Source organism: Diabrotica virgifera, chromosome 2, assembly GCF_917563875.1.
Source record: "Diabrotica virgifera virgifera chromosome 2, PGI_DIABVI_V3a".
Taxonomy (NCBI): Eukaryota; Metazoa; Arthropoda; class Insecta; order Coleoptera; family Chrysomelidae; genus Diabrotica; species Diabrotica virgifera.
In genome coordinates this window covers 94,740,514-94,760,763 of record NC_065444.1, presented here as the reverse complement: position 1 = coordinate 94,760,763, position 20,250 = coordinate 94,740,514, and the positions used below count along the sequence as shown (strand labels likewise).

General features: G+C 31.1%; 2 protein-coding genes across 5 annotated transcripts in view; both read left to right on the top strand.

The window, feature by feature from the left end:
• The first annotated feature begins 175 nt into the window (after window positions 1-175).
• Window positions 176-20,250, top strand: part of LOC126880132 (ABC transporter G family member 23-like) — a 384,411-nt gene continuing 364,336 nt past the window's right edge. For 2 of the 4 annotated variants that reach the window (XM_050643859.1, XM_050643860.1), the window contains exon 1: window positions 3,815-3,884. The gene's annotated coding sequence lies outside the window, so the exon portion shown is untranslated. Of the gene's footprint in view, window positions 278-3,814; window positions 3,885-20,250 lie in introns of those variants that run through there. The other 2 variants (XM_050643864.1, XM_050643856.1) reach the window with 2 other exon arrangements.
• Window positions 273-20,250, top strand: part of LOC114330390 (ABC transporter G family member 23-like) — a 132,768-nt gene continuing 112,790 nt past the window's right edge. Inside the window, exon 1 of the mRNA XM_050643870.1 lies at window positions 273-419. The gene's annotated coding sequence lies outside the window, so the exon portion shown is untranslated. The remainder of the gene's footprint in view (window positions 420-20,250) is intronic.

Below are 20,250 nucleotides of genomic sequence, written 5' to 3'. Positions count from 1 at the left end.
TTAATGTGATGGGACAAATATAGCTATTTAAAGATATAATATTTTTTAAAAATCATTTATTCAATAAATTTCACAATCGTCTCGTCAATCGTGGTCTTGTTTTGGACGACGTATTTTTTTGACATTTCCTTAATTTCGGAGGGGGAACTGGTACCTGTGTTTCTAGTCGTTACATCCTCTTTCTTAAGCCTTACTTCATGGTCATTAATAATCCCTTACAAAAGTCTTTCGCGAATATTGGTCCACGTTCTTCGCGGTACAGTGTTTGTGTACGCAGGTAATGTTTGCTTTACGAATATAAGGTGTGGATTTATGTTGTTTACTTATTCTAATTAACTTCGATCTTTAAAGTAAGCCCACAGTTCTGTTAATATCGGTGAAAAATATATATAGGAATATTTTTGTCGAGATTTATTGTGGTAAGATAATTTTAATATACTCGTCTTATTTTCGTGCTTTATATTATTTCCTATATGATATAATATTTTAATATATTTTTGTAAGCTATACATTATCATTATACATAATTATATTTTACCAAAAAATTGAAATGAATTTGTTGAAATATCCGCAATACTTTTTTGCTATTTTGTTGTCCCTTCATAGTTATAAGGGAGTCGATGTAGATCGAAAACATGAATTGTTTCGGAAAAAATTAAACAAGCTTATATTTTTCTAAAACTTTTTTTGTGAGTTGATAAATATGTTAAAGTGTTAAAGTAAATAGTAAAAGTTAAACTCACAGATTTAGCCGCTAACTGTTTAATAATTGTAAAAACAATAAAAGCTGTCTTGTATAAATAATTCTAAAGATTATTGGTGAATTCATTATTTTACTTTGATCAATAATGTTTCTATTTTGTTTTTGATTATGCTTGATATGTCTCCGTAGCTGGGAACCATATGGGAAACTTTTTATTGTCCATTTTACGAAAAACGGTATTCTTTATAAAATGCTCTGCATGTTCTAAAATTTATGATGCAACTATCATATTATATCAAATTTTATAAATTTTATACGAGACATGTCAAAAAATATCTCGTAATTTGTCTTTGTTACGATTTTATTAAAAATCTTATTCCTTATTAAAAGGTCTGCATGGTGAAAAACTAATATGCAATCATATATCAGATTTTATCAATTTTATACGAGGTATGTTAAAATATATAAATTTTGCTCAAGAGTAAAGTACCTTTATAGTTCACAGTATTTCAATTAGAAGAAGTAATTGGATATTGAAACATACTTTTTAATTCTGAACAAGTTTTTATAATAACATTTTTCAATATTGTGAAATATGAGGGTACTTTACTCTAGAGCAAAATTCATATTTTTTACATACCTCGTATAAAATTAATAAAATTTGAAATCTCATATCTTAGATTTTAGACCATACAGAGCATTTTATTAAGAATAATTTTTTTTTTGTAAAATTGATAATAAAAAAGTTTCCCATAGGTTCCAAGTTACGCAGATATAAGTACTGTATGTGTATAAGAGCTCAAATTTTTTTTTAACTTTTATTATTTTTCAAGTTTGTTATTAACTGTATTTTAGGTAAGTTGTACAGAAAACAAGATGACAGTGTATAAACATTTTTTTAATTGATATTTCTCGGTTTTCGCATCACATTTCTTCTCCTTTTCTTAATTGTCTCAAAAATCAGTTATTTCTTTAATTTTCAAAGTAGCTTTAAACTTAAGAAATATCCTGTTGAAAGTGGTAGTGATTCTGTAAAACTACGAAGTTTTAAAAATTACATTTTTTGTACAGGTAAAATTGTATGAGTAACACATTTTTAAACAAAATTCATGTGAGTCCCACGTCCCACTTTCCGCCCACACTATACTTATGCACATTTTCTTTCTTTGCAATATAACTATAAAACAGCTTTAATGTTCTCCTTTTATTTCCAATTTTTAAAATTTAATTCGATCAATTAGTTAAAAAGTTATGTTAAATTAAATCAACCGCGTGCTCGAACGCTGCCATACAGTGCGCCAATGCCTGTACGTTGTGACTCGAGCGTTTTAAACAAAAAATGATAGATGAGGTAGATTTAATTTTAGAAAAAAACTTTGTCTCTGTTTGTTTGTGTAAAATTTGCTGAATTTTTCAATGGTTGCGTCAGTATTTTTGAAAATTTATATTTTCGTAGGTATTTTAAAAAACAACTAACTTTCCTGTTCATTTGATTAATAAAAATTAAGCACCCGCTTTTGGAGTATACCTGTTTGATATATTGTTTATAACACATTTCTAAATCAAATTATAACAAGTTCTATCTTGTTTGATTTTTTCCGTAAGTAAAAACTCCATTGAGTCCACTATTACTTGAATTGTTTTTATTAAAAAGGTAATAACCATCTAAAAATATGTAGGTACTTTATTTGACAGACATGCAATATAATATGTCCCACTAAGTTGGAACCATGTGGAAAACTTTTTTATTATTAATTTTACAACAAAAAAATCTTTATATAAAGTCAGATATTAAATTTTAACAACAATATACGAGTTATGTCAAACCATATGAACTTCGCTCAAGAGTAAAATACCTTTATATTTCACAATATCGAAAATTGTAATTAAGAAAATTATTTGGAATTAAAATTTATGTTATAATATGCAATTATATTACTCTAATTGAAAAAAAAAATCAAATTTTTTCTCAAATTACGGATAGCCAACATAATTTTTGTTTACGATATCTCCGTTATTATTAATTTTACGAAAAATAATTACTCTTTATAAAAAGTTCTACATGGTCTCAAAGCTAAGATGCAATCATAAGATATAAAATTTTGTCAATAGAGGTATGTCAAAAAAGGTATGTCAAATACGAGGTATTGTGAATTATAAAGGTACTTTACTCTTGAGCAAAATTCATATTTTTTGGCTTACCTCATACAAAACTGATAAAATATGATATTTTATGATTGCATCTTTGTTTTTAGATCATGAACTTTTTATAAAGAATAACTTTTTTTTGTAAAATTAATAATATCGGAGTTAGCATAAATTCCAGTATAATAAATAAATTCCAAATAACTTTTCTTAATAACAGTTTTCGATATTGTAAAATATAAAGGTAGTCTACTCTTGAGCGAAATTAATATTATTTGACATACCTCGTATACTATTGATAAAATTTCATATCTGATGATTGTATTTTAGATTTTAGAAGATGCAAAATTTTACAACATGCTATTTAAGTATGAAGAATATTTTTTTTTCGTAAAATTACTAATAAAAAAGTTTTCCATATGGTTCCAACTTAGTGGGACATATTGTATATTAAATGACACGACAATACCATTAGGATCACGTTTGCAACACTTCTACATTTTTAAAACCATAAAAATATATTTGTCTGTATTCTCGCGCATTGTTCCAATATAAATTGTAATTAGTACATAATATGTGTGTAATAGTGATTGGCTATTTTTTGATTAGTCACAAAAAAGGTTTGTTGGTTCGTCGTTTTGCATTTAGTGCTTAATTAATTTGGTGATTAATTAATTTGGTAGCATTTTACAATATTTTTGGGAATAACTGACATTTTTACTATAAAATTGAGTTTATTTGACGTTTACTGGAAATCATTCTCAAAATACAAAATATTAATAAATTAAACAAATTTAAATTCTTCTAATAATTTAATTTTATCTGACTCATTTATATTGACAATTTGAAGGCGTTCCTGGAACGACTTTATTTGAAGATAGTTCATTAGATCATTCACAAAAATCATAGCATGTGATTTGTCTTTGAAAAGACAACCACATGCAATAATAACAGTAAAATTCTGCAGGTAGTGATCCCATAAGTAAATCGTGAGCACAAATCCAGAGAAAAAACCTCATGATACTATCCCGACATGGTAAGTATTTGGCCTTCCATTTAGTTTACTCTGAATATTATCACTAAACATTGAGTGTATGTGTATATTATTTTAAACCATAAATATGATATGTCCTCGATATGTACTAATAATGGTAATTTTTTCTAATAATTTCCTCTTTTATTATTAGTCCAGAGAAATAAGATTTTTCTCGTGACACATCCCCCTCCAGGCCGAAACCAAATTTTTTTGAGTAGTATGGACATCTATATTAATAACCTAGGGTAAAGGATCCGAATATGAGACCCTTTTTTTAAAACTCTTGGTAATCGTACAGTTTATGGATTCAAGAAGTCTTAAATTCAATACATGTCAGATAATTATGCTATTATATTGCAACAGGTTCAAAATTAATTTTAAACTAACATTTTTTTAACAATAAATTAATTTATTCAAAATGTCAAAATTCCCAATTTAAAAAAAGGTGTCTTTATATGAGACCATGTGGTATCCTACTATGAGACACCACGTTATACATGTTAATAAGGTGATACAAATTATTTTAACACATTGTTCTGGATATAAACTGTATTACATCCTGTAGACATGATTCTATTGTTCTGAAGCTGTTTTTTTGTGGTATATTATGCAATTTACTATTTTATTGGAAAATAAGCCACAATTTAAGTTAAAAATAGAAATTGGAAGTATAAACGTCAATAAATTTGCTTTTTAACTTAAATTGTGGCTTATTTCCCAATAAAAAAGTAAAAATACATGATGCTATACTCAAAACATTACAGTACCCTATCTCATATTAGGCACACTTGAGCAGCAGCGGCTCGTGGCCTAAAAAAGTGGTGAAGATGAGGAAAGTCTGCCGGACCCAAAAGAAATTTCGGTATACTTATACCTATTACGCGCCCAAATCTCATTAAAAATTCTTTAAAAAATGTTTAGAGTTTAGGGCCCTAACAACTTGAAAACTTTTTTATGGCACTTATATTAGAGACGAGGATGAAGAGATACTTAAACAAAAAAGCAGTATGTATTAGATAGATTAATAAAACTGACTTAATCAATTTTTATAAATCAAGTCGAGTCTTTGATCGTTTATGGAAGCAAAACTATCAATTATATCTTCATAGAAAGGATAAACTAAAAGTTTTTAGCCTTTTTAAGAACGAAAAACTTCTCTTTCTACAGATACGGTATTCGATGGAATTGTCAGAATTAAACAAAACAAATTATAGGCTTCTGTAACAATGTCTTTAATTGGTTGTAATTTTATAACCATTTCTTGCAAATTACCATTTTTTAAATTTCCGTCAGCATAAAAAAGGCAGAGCTCTCTTTTAAGTCTTTGAGTTTTAGTAGATATTTGCCAAAAACTCAAAATAAATTTTGAAAAGCGTCGGAAGGAATGATCAAACTGTATGACCCAAACTTTGTTATATCTGCTAAGCTTATTCATCACAATCACAATTCACAAAGAATTTTAATTCATCACAATCCTGAAAATGTAATCATTTCCATTAAAATATATATATTAAATAAAAAAATTGGGTAGAATTTGCATTCGTGCTCATACCATCATCACACCTATAGATCTTTTCAAAGTATTAATAACGGTCATTGTGCTTGCTTTGTCAAAAACAGAATTAAAAAATTATTCACTTCTTTTATCACGTATTAATTGACGAGTCCTTTTTATCTAGTTTAAACAAAAATGAATATCTAGGGACGTTTTTTTTAAGAACGTCATATAAAATATCTGTTATAATATGAAACATGTCGATAAAAACTGCTAAAAATGTAAACTCAAAATCATTTAAATCTCATAAAAAGCCTTTAGCCAGCTGAACTGATTTGCGGTTTTCCATCTTCCGAAAAAAAAACGAATACTGCCCATCATAGCACGCATCCACTATTAGAAAATTTTACGAGGTGAATACGGCGGACTTATTTTTAAATTCATCTGCACTTGCTAATTTGGGTACTACCAGTGCCGATATGATGACGTCACGTTGCCATGACAACCGTTGACGCTTGTGCAGCCGAGAGCCGAAATTTCATCTACGCCTTCATCTAACTCTGCTCGAGTCATAGAAGTCAAATGACACAGGTCAGTATCTGACCGTCAAGGACCTACAGTTTTAATTTTTGGATTACATATTGAAATTCTTTTTTAATTTTTGGATTACATATTAAAATTCTTTTTTAATTTTTGGATTAATTAAAAAAATAGGTTTATAATTAATTTCATTATTTAGATATAATAATGCTACTTATATTTTTTTATTTTTTTTTTGTCTCAATTTGATTATATTTTTTGGTGAAGATCACCTTCACCTACTTCACCTGGCCGGCCGCCGCTGCACTTGAGGTTCTCATATTAGGAGCAACCACGTGTGAACTTTTTAGTCCATATTTTAAGTTTAGGATTGGTTTTTACGCCACTATAATTGCGTGTTTCTGTAACCAATTTAAGTAGCTATCAACTAATTACTAAGGTGATTTTTTCTCTCTCACCTTAAAAATAAAAGTTCAGTTTGAGCTACACCGATTAAAAAACTTTTGACTCGCAAAAAACTTAAAAACTTCACCGACTGGTAATACTAAATCACAGACCCTCGATTTGTTCACAGCCTACTAGAAACACTACCATAGCTAAGTTTTTACCCCAGTCACCAGGCTGCAGCACTTACAAGACTCTAAAGACCGGGGTCTCATATTAGGAACGGGTCTCATAATAGGATCCTTACCCCTACATGTTTTCTGCAGCCGATTTTGATGATATACATAGTTATAAACAAGTGAAGATCAAAAAACGGTAAATTTTCGCTTTTCTCGTCTATTACTAAAAAATGAAGCATTCTAAACAAATTTGAGAATCAACTATTTTTAATGGGAATGTCTTTGAGAATGTCTATCCTTATTTGCTGCTTAGAAAATTGCAAAATAAATCATAAGTTTTGAGATTTTATAAATGTTCATAACTTATGTAAAAATTAAGTTAGAACCTTCTTATTACACGGAATGCTGAGACTTCTTGTACTTAAATTATATTTTAAATTTTAAAGCAATTGGTCAAATTGTTTACAAGTTATTTAATTTGTTTATACCAAACTCATTTTTTTGCAACACTGTAAGTCAGAAAATTATGAGGTTACAGTAATACTTCGGACAGTTTATAAAAGAATAACATTTATACTATTAATTTAATTTAAAAAAATGACAAAAAGTAATTTTAAACAGTGTAAAATTATTTTGCAAAAACATGTCGATTTTCTGCTTACTTATAAACAATTGGAATAACTTTTTAACCGTTACCCGTAGAAAAATTATTTTTTTCTTATTTAGAAAGACTAAATTTTTATAAACATTTTGTCAGAAAAACAATTGTCCTAAGACAATTAGGGATGAAGGTATCCCCGTCTTTTTTTAATTCACATGTTTCTGCAAAATAATTCTGCAATATTTAGAATTATTTTTTGTCATTTTTTTTAATTAAATTAATAGTGTAAATCTTCTTCTTTCATAAACCATATAAAGTATTACTATAACTTCATCATTTTCTGACTTATAGTGTTACAAAAAAAATTAATTTGGCATAAACAAATTAAATAACTTTTAAACTATTAGGATAAGATTTAAGCACCAGAAGTCTCAGCATTCCGTGTAATAAGAAGGTTCTAAGTTAATTTTTACAGAAGTTATGAATATTTATAGAAACTAAAAATTTATGATTTATTTTGCAATTTTCTAAACAACCAATAACCATATTGAAGTTTTTTATACAATTTATAAGTTTCTTACTCTCAAATTTGTTTAAAATGTTTAACTTTTTGGTAATAGACGAAAAAAGCGAAAATTTACCGTTTTTTGATATTCATTTGTTTACAACTATGTATATCATCAAAATCGGCTGCAGGAAATATATAGGTTATTATTAAAGATGTCCATACTATTCAAAAAATTTGGTTTCGGCCTGGAGGGGGTTGTGTCACCTATCACCAACAGGATATTTTTTTCCTTATTTCTCTGAACTATATTGGAAACCAGATCCTACTGCATTTTACCGAGGAATTTGCGGCGCAATTGGACGCATTTAAAATAATTAGGGCCGCTCCTTTGATTTTCTCTTTTACCATCTGTTTCTTTTAGAACTATACTTGAATTTTTTCCATTGAACTATATTTTCATTTTCCAATGCGTGTTTATATATTTGGGATCTATCAAATTTTCTATTTTTGATATAAAAGTGATGTTCACATATGTTCACGTATATAACATATGATGTTTCAGATAAATAAAAATGTTGCATTCACAAGGTATTTTATAAATATAATTCTTTGTTCTATCTTGTTTATGATTAGGTTTAGTTTAAAAAAAATGGATCTCAATGTATTTGTTGTTTTGGATGTCTTGAAAGGTTGCAATTATTTTCTATCTTTTTCAGTTTTTCTGATAATCCTGTCATGTATGGTAGGTATTCTTATTTCCTCATTATTTCTTGTAAATATTATAGGATCTCGTTCTGTTTAATGTTCTGTCCCATTCGATCCGTTCTTAAAAATTCCTTATTTAAAAATTCAAGGGATAATCATTTTTTTAATAAAACACATGTTAACAATTATTGCTTTTATTCTAAGAACACATTTTCTTAGTTTTTTTTTTTGGAAGTCTTATATTTCTTTATTTGAATTCTCGAGACAGGATTCTTTGTCTTGTTTAATTTTTCTTCTTATGACTTTGTTGATTTCACGGTAGTTGATTATATTTCAATTTTTGTATTTTTTGTCTAACTTCCATCAGGTCTAGAATTTCTTGTGTCATCCATTCAATTTTGCCAATATTGTAAGTATTTTTAAAGACTTCTTTACGTCCTCTAAAATTGAATTTTGTATATCGTACCAACATTCGTTGATGGTTATGTTTTCATTTGGTATATTCGCTATTCTGTGCATTTTACTGTTATTTATCTGCTGTGATATGCGTTCACGCGTTTGAGGGTTTCGGGTTTCTAAGGCTGTGGTCTCCAATAGAGACTGTAGGCTTTGCACAACGTCACGCCGCAGGAAAATTTTTTACTTTTCGTTACTTTTAATAAATTTTGAAGGATAAAAACTATCTAACAACAGAAAATAGTTAAAAAAGAGTAATTCTAAAACAAATTCAAATTACGGAGTGAATTGTAGGGACAACCGACTTAGCCTGTGGTATCTAATAGACGTCGTAAGCTGCGTACACCGTGTATTGGAGACCATCAAGTAAGGGGGTCTAGATCATTGACATATTAAGCGTAAGACAATGCATACTCACCAAAAAAACGTAACGCGGAAACAGCATGGAAACAGTCGATCGGTGGTCTATCTATCTTTTTTAACCAAGCGATCCCGCGCATGTGACAGACAAAGATGGCTAGACCACTCAATCCTATGTCGGCGTTACACCTCGATGCATTGAGTGGCATATGACTAGCCCGGTTTATCCTTAACATATCTCTGGTCTAGATACATCTTACTAGATGGGCTTAGTTGGCTTTGTTAATTTTTTTAACTTAATTTGTATTTTGTATTTAAGTGCATCTACTAACTCAATACTCTTACAGTTTAACATGTATAACCTATCAGCATATCAATCGCCTTAATTAATTAATTAATTAAAATGAAAAAATGTCACACAATTTAATATTTGCACACGGTATACAGTAAACCATTTTTTAAACAATGAATAGCTGTTTTTATTTTTATTACAACGAACCAAAATCGTCGATACCAGTTCTTTCTAGTGCATTTTGTTAATGGGTTATTTTGTTTCAAGCTAAAATTATTTCCGCACACTACGAATTGCATTAAAGGTCAAGAGCATTCATCTTGGCGTCTTTTTTGTTGAGGTCACTCACTTGCTGTGCTCTCGATAATGAAAAGCAAGTTGTACTTACAAGCAGAAAAGCAAGTATACACTCATTATCAAAAATATTAAATATTTTAGAATTTTAAATTTTTTTTGTAGTCACTATTATTTCAAAATAATTTTAGATTACTGATATTACTCATATACTTATTAAAACGTTTTATATACTTCACTTGTTCTTAGCCTATCTCTTTGTCACTATGTCCAAAAAATCTGGATTTTAAACATACTTCCTGGCTAGCCAGACATCTGAAAATTACAGAATAGTTCAGAACTCGATAACAACGCAATATTCAATAGCTTTACACAAATGCATTGAGTTTTATTTTGAATTTTAAGCAGTTTTAAATTAAAATAATGCAATAGCATTTAGATCCAGTTGAAAAGTACGTTAGTCAACAGCGTATATAGCTCAGTAGAAGAGTATTCCACTGCAGATGAAGAGATCCCCTGTTCAAATCCGGGTGTTCCCTAATTTTAATTTTTTTTTTGTTTAAAAAATTTTTTTGTTGTAGCGATGGCCTTAAAACTTTGAATGGCAAAAATAGCGGACTCATTGCAAAATAAAATCGATAATGCCAAACATATTCTGGACACTGTTTTCTTCATCGACAGGCTCTAAGGTAGTACCTTCTGATATAAATAACGTGCTCAAGGAGGTATTAAAAATTGTAAATTCTATCAGTAAAGCTTTGCAAACCCGGCTATTCAGAATCGTGTGTGAAGATATGGACTCGCTTCATCAAAATCTCCTTTATCACACAGAGGTCAGTTTGCTATCCAAAAGAAAGTGTTGATAAGAGTTCTGGAACTGAGAGCTGAATTGTTAATGTTCTTACAAGATGCAAAATCTAAATATGCTTACGGTTTTTCTGACCTTATTGGCTCTTGAAATTAGCATTTTGACAGATCTTTTTAGCCACCTTAACAATTCAAGGTGGAATAAAAACCTTCAAGGAAGAGAAAAGGATATTTTAACAGCTAAAAATAAAGTAAAAGAATTTCACACAAAACTTCGCTTGTAGGCAACCTCTCTGCTAAACACAATGTTTGAGTATTTTCCATGTCTTCAGAAGACAGATGGAAGATAATGCAACAGACCAAAGTTTTGAAGTATCGGCTCACAATCTTTGCTTTATACAGAGCTTGCATAATTTACAAGGACAACTTTTGACATACTTTCCAGAGTTGCACTCTGAATCTGAAAACAGGCGTAGATGGATTCTAAACCCTTTGTTGGACACATCAATAGATCTGACTGATGTCAACAAAAAAAATGAAAGAATGTCTTCTAGATTTAGCTGCTGATGGCAGGCTTAAAATGGAATTTTATTCGCAAAGTGTCGACGTATTTTGGATAAAAATAAAACACCAATGAACAGAGGTGGCAAGGAAAGCTCTTAAATTATTAGTAAAATTCGCCACTTCATACTTGTGTGAACTGACATTTTCTTTAATGGTAGACATTAAAACTAAAAAGAGAAATAGACTGCAATTAGAAAATGATTTGATTCGTAACCTTTCAAAAATAGTACCACAATTTGATAAACTTTTGAAAAACAAACAAGCACATCCTTCCCACTAAAATTGTGTTTTAAGAACCTCAACTTTTTGTTTCAGTCGATGACACCCCTGGGAGGCGATAGAAAAACACTGGCATACGGTCCTAAAGAAAAAGTAAAACAAGGAAAAACAATTAGTTTATTTTTTTTTGTATTCCTAGCATTAAATGAACTCAACAATCTGTCATTTTTCTTGTTCTTGAGTTTCTTCTCCAATTAGAAGTTGGATATTATTAAAGTTACTCTTCCGGTTCTTCTTCTTCTTGACTGGCTTTACAACTGGGGGGCGAGTCTTCGCCGCATCCACTATAACCCTCCATTTTCTACGATCTTCTACTTCCATTTCCCATTGTTGTGCCATAAATCGGCTTCAACATCATCCTTCCATCTTTTTCTGGGACGGTCTACTGATCCTCTACCGTCTGGTCTCTCAAAAAACACTATCTTTAACACTTTCTCTTCTTGTGATCTTATTACATGCCCTTCCCATCTCATTCGGTGGTTAGTTTTAATATGTCTGACGATGTTTTCAGTACCATACAGTCACCAATTCAGCATTTTGGCGCTTTGTCCACTCTTCTGTCAATTCATCTCTTTGAGGGCCATTAAAGTTCTTCTTCTTCTTGTTCGTCTAGCCATTTACGTCCACATCTGAACATAAGCCTCTTTAAGTCTTCCGTTCCATTGTTTTTTGTTGTACGCTACTTGTAGCCAATTTTTCCCGGCAGTACGTTTCAGATCATCTGTCCATCTCATAGGAGGTCTGCCTCTGGGTAGAGATGCATCAAGTCAAACTAGTTTGATTTTACTCAACAAACTTGACTTGACTTGAAAATCAAACTTTTTGTATAAAAAAGTTTGACTTGACTTGATTTCGATATCTTTAGGTTTGACTTGAATTCAAACATCTTCAAACAGTTTGAAAAGTGTTTATTTGTTCAGTGGCGGATCAACGAGGGAGGGGGGAATAACGGGTGGGGGAGGGGTAGGGGAGATCTCCCTCCCAACAAGGTCCAAAAAAATTTTTTTGACAAATTTCAATGAACATAGAAATGTATTGGCTGATATGATATTTAAACCGCAGACAGATAAATAAAACCCAATAAACGCGCCAGTTAGGATAATAATTATTAAGAGGAAACAGTAGCGATCAACAGGTAGCGAAAACGCGTTCCAAGATTACGGCTGTAATTTTGAATATTTTTTCGAGATATTTGGCACACGTATTCGTAATATAATAAAGAATGGTGGTACAGAGCCCAATTTGAAAAATATATTAATATGTGGAAACTACTCTGTAATTAAGTACAATATTAAAAAAACGAGCCTGTACCGCCATTAAGAAGAACAAAAAAATACACTTTCTTCAAATAACCTTTTTTATCCGATGCCTAGATTTTGTGTCATTTTGGAACTACTAAAATTTTTTATTTCATTAGTAGTTCCAAAATGACACAAAATCTAGGCATAGGATAAAAAAGTTTATTTGCAGAAAGTGTATTTTTTTGGTCTTCTTAATGGCGGTACAGGCTCGTTTTTTTAATATTGTACTTAATTACAGAGTAGTTTCCACATATTAATATATTTTTTAAATTGGGCTCTGTACCGCCATTCTTTATTATATTACGAATACGTGTGCCAAATATCTCGAAAAATATTCAAAATTACAGATGCAATCTTGGAACGCGTTTTTGCTACCTGTTGATCGCTACTGTATCACCTTAAGAAAGCTTATAGCGTCTTATAGTATGATACAATTGATCCAAATAATGGCATAAACCAGACATCCAAAGTGAAAGTTATCATCCAACACGAACACTAAATTGTTCTATATGGTCCACATAATGTTCAGAAAAAAGTCACACCATTTTGAGCGTCGGGTTTGAAGGGGAGAGGGGGGAGAAATCGGTAAACTCGTAGTTTTTTACGTTTTTCGTCAATATTTTTGAAACTATGCGGTTTAGCATGAACAACCTTTTATACAAAAATGTTCTACATTCAATTTGAAATAAAAAAGGCCCGATGCATAATCAAAAAAAGGCCTAACCCAAACATCCAAAATAAGAGTCTTCCTCCAACACCAAATTTTTCTATATGGTCCACATATTGTTCAGTAAAAAGTTAAACCATTTTGAGCGTCCGGTTTGGAGGGGAGAAATCGGTAAATTAGTAGTTTTTTTACGTTTTTCGTCAATATTTCTAACACTATACTTTAGCGTAAATAATGTTAAAAATTGTTCTATATAAAATTTAAAACAAAAAAGGTCCTATATATAATTGTTATAAAACCAACGCTTCCAGAGTTACGGAGAGTGAAATGTGGTTTCAGATATTTTTATATTTTTTGGGCAATTGATGATGGTATTGGGTGGCGAGGTTGAAGTTTATTCAAGGGCTTATCACTAACATGCCACTGAAATAGCAAATTTTATTTATAAAACACAATCCTGTTAAAGATAATTTCTTTCATCAGAAATAATATTACAAATTATCCAAAAAATATAAAAAGTATCGAAAACTTTCACTTTTCACCCTCCGTAACTCTGGAACCGTTGATTTTATAACAAATATGTATAGGACCTTTTTTGTTTTAAATTTCATGTAGAATCGTTTAGAAACCGCATGGTCTTAGAAATATTGACGAAAAACGTAAAAACTCCGAATTTACCGATTTCTTCCCCCTCTCCCCCCCCAAACCGGACGCTCAAAATGGTGTGACTTTTTTCTTAACATTATGTGGACCATATAGAACAATTTGGTGTTGGAGGATAACTTTCACTTTGGATGCCTGAGTTTGGGTCTAGTTATACCATACTATTAATGCATATTTATACATTGATTTTTTAAAAATTTAAACCAACATTTGTAGCCTGTATCCGAAATAAATTTAAATTGTAGATATAAAACCATATAGACCTGGATCCCGCGTACCAAAAAAAGTTGATTAATAGCAAGCTGAAAATTTGTTAATAGCTTAACGGTGTCTAGTCAGACAAACTTTGATGTATGGGAACACTGGAACAGGAGAAGTTTTAATTGTGGAACAGGTTAAAAATTTGGAACGTCAGACTACGTAAACGTTCCATGTATTTTGTCGGACAGAACTTCCAATTGATTTATTACCATTTCATTAAACTCTCATGCAAAAATCAGACTGGTGTTTATCACCAACTGGGCATTTTAATGAGTGGAACATGAAGAACATGTCAAATGACAGGAATCATGTTGGTTAGTAATAGCAGTCTGATTTTTGCATGAGAGTTTAATGAAAGGGTAACAAATTAATTGGATGTTATGTCCGACAAAATACATGGGACGTTTTCGTAATCTGACGTTCCAAATTTTTAAACTGTTCCACAATTAAAACTTCCACCGTTCCAGTGTTCCCGTACATCTAAGTTTGTCCGACTAGACGCCGTTAAACTATTAACAAATTTTCAGCTTGCTATTAATCAACTTTTTTTTGGTACGCAGGATCCAGGTCTAATAACCCAATGGTTAGTTTTGAATTTTAAAGAAATACCAACGAATATACAGCAATACTTTTGTATTGTATTTTCGAGTGAACTAGCAGCTTGGTACCAGATGTTTTTTCGAACTGGCCCTAAGATAAATAAATGCCTTTTTTAATAAAAGAAAATCATAAAAATTCCAAATCCTTTTATTTTGAGCTGTCCATTGAGACACATGTTACTGTGCTTGATCTGCTAAATACAAATTTTAAGATTTTTTCACTTGAATACTATTTTGTGCTATCATGAGCGGAGCGTGAGGGGGCAATATAATACAATCCAGGGGTTCTATGTAAAATATAAACGAAAGTTGAAAAGGTGGAAGATTGTAATTCGGTAGTTTTTTTATTTAAGTAAAAAAAACAATGTTACGTAATGCGCTGTTCGAACCATCCTACCCCCTCCCCGTGTAACGCGCCGTAACATTTTACATGACCCCCTCCCACAACTTGCGTTACGTAATATTTGAACGCTCCCAAAGTAGATTAAATTACACTTTGTATGATAAAAAAACTATCCAACGAATTCTTTGTTTTAATCTAGTAAATAACACTCAAATATAAAAAAGTTATATGGATAAAACGAAACTTGCCAGCAAGCAGTTCTAAGCATTCAGGAATCATTTTCAAGAAATTTAAATTTACGACCCTATTTTGATTATAATCGCTTCCTGTATTAAGTTACTTTTATGTGGCACTCATTGTATTATTAATTTTCTTATCTTATTTGGCAACTAACATGTCAATCTCAACAAAAAAGTATATCTACTAAATAAATTATTTTTCAAACTCTTTCAAACTAGTTTGACAAACAGTTTGGATTTTCAAACCTGTACGATTGACCAGTTTGACTTGACTTGAAATATTTGTCAGAAGGATTGACTTGAGTTTGACTTGAAATTAAGTCAAACTCAAGTCAAGTTCAAATATTCAAGTCAAACTTGTGTAACTCTACCTCTGGGTCTTTTGTGTTGGTATAGTCTCCAGGTTAGAATTGTTCTGTGCCGTTTGTTTAGATCGCTGCTAGCTACATGTCAAGCGTATCCCCATTTCAATTTTAGTGATTTTTGTACCACATCGGTGACTTTGGTTTTCTGTCTTATCCATGTGTTTGTTTTTCTGTCCTTAAATAATATGCCAAGCATCGCTCTTTCCATCGCGTGTTAAGTGACTCTGAGTATGTTCATATTATTTTTTGTGATTGTCCATGTTTGTGCGCCATATGTTAATATCGGAATAATGCATGCATCAAAAACTTTAGATCTAAGATGTAGTTGAATTTGCTGATTTCTGAGTATATAGTTCAGTTTGCCAAGTACTGCCCATGCTAATTTTCTTCTTCTTTTTATTTTTTCCGTTTGAATTTCCCTATTTAGTATTATTTTTTGTCCTAATATATTCTTCAACTTTTTCTATAACTTTGTCGTTTATTATTGTCACGGTTTCTTCGGAGTGCATGACATTTGTTTCGTTTAAATTAATTTTCAGTCTTATTTTAGAAGATTCTGTGTGTAGTTCTGAAAGCGTGGTTTGCAGTTCTTGTAGGTCAGTAGCTATTAGGATTATGTCATCCGCAAATCGTAGATTACTGAGGTAGCGGCCATTGATGTTTATTCCATTATGTTTTCAATTTAGATTTTTAAACTCGTCCTCCAAAACTAAGGTGAACAGTTTGGGTGGTAGAATGTCTCCCTGTTTGACTCCCCTGTTTAATGGTACAGGGCTCGTGTATTCATTTTCATTTAGGTAGTATGTAGCTGTAGCTTGGTTCATAGTTTCTTTTATTAAGTTAATATATTTGCTGTCTATTCTACAATTTTGCAATGCGTTTATTACGGCCGTGTGTTCTACAGTGTCGAAAGCTTTTTCGTAGTCTACAAATGCTGTAAAAACTGGAAACTTGTATTTGTTACATTTTTCTATTAGTATTTTTGTGGTTAACAGGTGATCGGAAGTTGAATAGCCTTTTCTAAAACCGGCCTGTTCATATGGTTGGTATTCATCTAATTTCCTTGTTAGTCAGGTAGTTATGACTTTGGTGAGTATTTTAAACAGGTGTGACAGTAGACTGATCGGCCTATAGTTTTCCAACTTTTGATTATCACCTTTCTTGTGTAATAAGATTACTTTAGAGTTGTTCCAGCTCTTAGGGACTTGATCCAGCCTCCAGCCCTGGTATAAACAACTCTCTATAAGCTTAGTTACAATTGCAAGGAATTGCCATTAAAGTTATTGCCAAGTATATTAGCTGCTATGAAAAATCTAGTGATATTAAATTATAGCATTCCTAAGGACCTCTCTAAGTATATCGTACTTAAGGACAATAACTATAAGAAGAATTTTCTTGAAATCTAGAAATACAAATCAGGCAGGCTTAACCCCAACTTTTCCGTAGGTAGTTCTATCTTTTGTGAACTAAGTTTATGTTGTGATTTAAGCGAATGAATTTGATGCTAATTGTAAAAGAAGACGATAATTTTAATTATGCGACTGACGTTATGACCAATGATCTAAACAAAAAAAAAGGCTATGGTTCGGAATATAACGATACATGAAACGAAGCACTATATAAAACTAAACTAAATAAGAATAATAAAATTAGCAACCGACACGGATTTCTTGTGTAGAATTTGTAGAGTAACAAAATATTAGAAATGATTGGATAAAAAGAAAAATGGCACTGGCAGAAAACATACTTAACTTACGTAGAAAAGGCACTTAATTTGGTATGGACAAGCAAGAATGACATATTAAACACGATGGATAACGACAATTGGAATGGAGGCCATGGGAAGAAAAAGTAGAGGAATATATCGACGGCTGAAAGGCAAAAATGACCAAGCGACATTTGGCTAACTTTACACTAGAGCGGTTTAAAGTTTGAAAATTTGGAAAAAAATTCATAAAACATGATTAAGTGGTTTTATTGTCATAATTCCAACGAACTTTAAATGTAGTTTAGATACTTTATAAACTACCCTTTGTAGACTATCTATTTTTTTAATACTTTATGAAATAGTGTCGGTTAGTAATATTTTCTGCTAAATCGCAACCAGGAAAAAGTTACCAACCGACTATATTTTTTTACCTTCAACTGGAAAAAAATACTGAAAGTGACTAATTTTTATTATCGGAACTGGTAAAATTGACCAAACCCGATAAATTTTTGAATGTATTTTCAGAAATATGACCTATTCAAAAATCATTCATGTTTTGTAACAGGTAAAATGGTTGAACTAGAAAACTAAAAAATATAATATACAGTAATTATCATATTAATAACAAATCTTACTTTGAATCGCGTCGTCTTTATCTATACGACATGCATGATCAGTGAAATGTATAAAATTTTATTTGAAATATTTACTGATTTCTTGGCATACTGCTACACTTGCAAATGTTAAGATATTTCTATTGTACCAGTGACCTATTTATATAACAGTAAAGCGTTTGTAAAAATGAAAACAGTTATCTGCTACAAAGACTTTAGCTTATGTAGATACTGCAACATGGACTTGAAAGCTGGACATTAAAACAAGAACACATAAATAAGCTACAGTCATTTGAAATGTGGTTTTACAGAAGGATGCTTGGAATAGCATGGACACAGAAGAAAACAAACACGGAAGTATTGCGAGAATTGGTTAAATAATCCGAAATAATAAACACATTAAAAATAAGAAAGTTACAATTTCTGGGGCACGCAATGAGGAGACAGCGATATGAAATGCTAAGACTGATAATACAGGGAAATATAAGAGGCGGAGGGAGTATAGGAAGAAGTCAGTGGCATGGTTGAAGAATTTAAGGGACTGGTTTAAAAGCAGTTCTATAGAACTCTTCAGAGCAGTGGTAGATAGAGTAAAGATAGTGATGATGATATCCAACATCCGATTAGGAGACGGTACTTACAGAAGAAGAAGAAGTTAGTAACACCAAACACTAATATGGTATAAGAAACACTAAAATATTATAAATATGGGGACCTACCGAAGGTAAATCTTTGGTAGATGCCCCTGCTCTTGCCAGAGCTAGATTTAGGATGTTATGTATTCGTTTTCTACTCTCCATTATATTTAGCTATTCCACAATTTCGAAGCACACTGACCGGTATTCTGTTACCAACTACAAATCAAACTATGATTTGGATCCCTTCTAAACTGCGGAACAAGTTACGTGCAATAATGATAAAATTTCTTTTAAAATTTCCTTTTTAAAGAAATATAATATTATATCTAAGCAACAAAAACATAAAAAAACGGCAGGTAAATTATTACCAAGCGACAACTTCGACCTATTTTCGGTAGAAAGAAGGAACTATTGATCTTTTTTAAGAAAGTTACATCTCGATATAATCAACTAAACAAAAATGGTATTCAATTAATGTGCGAAAAAAAGTAATAAATGACAAAAACAAAATTTTCGGGTAGGGTAAAATTTCTTAAGCATTTTAAAAACTCTAGATATTGTTTGTAAAAAATCACTACGCGCCCAAACATTTAAAATACAATCTAATAAAAACTTAAAAATGGAAGAGGTACCAAATGAAAGTTGTTCTTAAATTTACAAAATTCTAGTCGCTTGGTCGCCGAAAATTGTTAAAAATATCAATTATTTTAAGTAACCAAGCGACAAAAACTTCATCGTAGCCGCATGAGGATACAGTAGAACCCGCTTATTGGAATAGCCTTCGCGCCGAGCGAAAGTATTCCTATAACAGGGATATTCTAATAACCGATCATATGTGCATAGTAAAAACGTTTTGGGACCTCAAATTTTTATTCCTTTAGCCGGGATATTCCTTTAACCGGTATTCTAATAAGCGGGTTCGACTGTACAACCAATCGACGCAGAAAAATTTTCTGATTTCAGTGATATATATGTTACCGTTAAAACCTGATTTCAGTTAAAACCCGAATTTACTAGGAAAAACTAGTTTTAACTAAGTGCTTTAGAAAATTCTAGTTTTAACTAGTCAAAACTAGATTTGACTGCTAAATTCAGTTAAAACTAGAAATCGCGAACGGATTTCATTTAGAATAGTTTATGTGCAATTCTCTTGTGATTGCATATAGATCAAATCTACCTGACAGCGACTATTCATTTCTGAATGCAATATAGGTTTGGACACAAGACCTCTTACGTTTTGTTTTTATATTTTTACTCTTCTTCCGTTGACAGGTTTCACACATTGGTATAAAATATTGATCATATCAATAAAAAGTTATATTTGCTTATTTCCTGGCAGTTTCAGTCTTCAACCTATCCCGATTTTCCCCCATATTTGATGGGATCAATTTTATTTTTGAAGCTAACTTTTTTATTTCGCCAACTTCAACAATTCTAAATCATTTTAGTCTTGCGCTTAGTTAAGAGGAAACAGTAGCGATCAACAGGTAGCGAAAACGCGTTC